The following is a 1,235-nucleotide window of genomic DNA, read 5'->3' on the forward strand; positions in this document are numbered from 1 at the left end:
ACCACCGCGCCTGCACTGACCTTACCCCCTCCATGAGATGGCTCAGCCCAGCAGCCCCGTGAAACCCTGGTATCCCCTCTGCCCGGGAGGCGCTGCTTTGGGGACCATCCCTGGTGTCCTCCTTACTTGCTGCAAGTCCTACAATCCCCTTGTTAAGCCCTCCTTGGCTGTGGTCACTGGACTGTCACCCACCACAGAACTGAACCTGCCCACTGTGCGGGTAACAACATTGACAGCAGGGTGTGACTCTGAGTCGGACGGCTGGGCTGCAGCCCTGGCCCCCCACAACAGGCTGTGTTTTTGGGAAACAACTTCTCTCAGCCTCAGATTCCTCTTCTGCCAGATGGGCACTGCCCCATCCCCTACCTCCTAGGCCACCATGAGATTTGTACCCACTGAACATACAAAGCTCTCAGAACAGTGGCTGCAACCCCTGCAAACGGCCGTCCCAACTAAACCCCAAAGCAAAACGCAAGGCGGCTCCTGCCATCTGGCCCTTTCTACGGGCACATAGGGTGGTTCTCAACCAGGCTGCTGTCGCCTGTCAGTGATGCCCCAAATGTTGACCAACAGGAGGGACGCATTCCTGCTTCTTAAGTGCTGCTGCGGGTCACTGTGCTCTGGGGTCTCAAAATGGGTGTGGTGGGGAGGAGCCTGCTCTGAGTGACAGGGACCACAGAGCCAGCTTGGCACCCCCAAGAAAGATCACCCCTCCCAGGGCCAGGAGCTGTGCCTGGTGGCACCAAAGGCAGCAAGGGCAGGTGGGGTTCCACTCACACGGCGCCACCCGGGAGGCGTCCCACCCTGAGACAGCCTGCGCCCCTCTCCGGGGCAGTGTCCTCTGAGGCCTCTCAGCCCCTTGAGGAACCTCCCACCAAGTCTCATGTTCTGAGAGTAAAGACGGCAGTGAGGAGGGGCTGAGGCAGCCTGCAGGGGCCCAAAGGTACTGTGCAGCTTCACAGAGGAGAGGACGTCAGAGCCAACCTGGGACGGCAAAGGCCATCTGTCAAGAGCAAAAGACTGAGGTGCAGGAAGACCACCAAGTGTGCCCAAACCGAAAGGAAGGGCATCCAGGAGAGGGCGGCTGACTCACATCTACAACTGCCAGGAAACAAACAGTCCCTGGTCACCCAGATAACAAGGGACTTGAAGGAGCAAAGCGGGAATGAGCAGAATCATGTCTGGGTTTCTTTCCCTTTTTCCATTTTTTTCTTTCTTTTTTTTTTTTTTTTTTT

General features: G+C 57.4%; 1 protein-coding gene across 1 annotated transcript in view; it reads right to left on the reverse strand.

Annotated features, from left to right (window-relative positions):
- PPP2R2C (protein phosphatase 2, regulatory subunit B, gamma) overlaps window positions 1-1,235 on the reverse strand; it is a 287,323-nt gene that overhangs the window by 255,777 nt on the left and 30,311 nt on the right. The window lies entirely within an intron of this gene.

The sequence above is a fragment of the Mandrillus leucophaeus genome, unplaced genomic scaffold (assembly GCF_000951045.1).
Source record: "Mandrillus leucophaeus isolate KB7577 unplaced genomic scaffold, Mleu.le_1.0 Scaffold68, whole genome shotgun sequence".
Classification (NCBI taxonomy): domain Eukaryota; kingdom Metazoa; phylum Chordata; class Mammalia; order Primates; family Cercopithecidae; genus Mandrillus; species Mandrillus leucophaeus.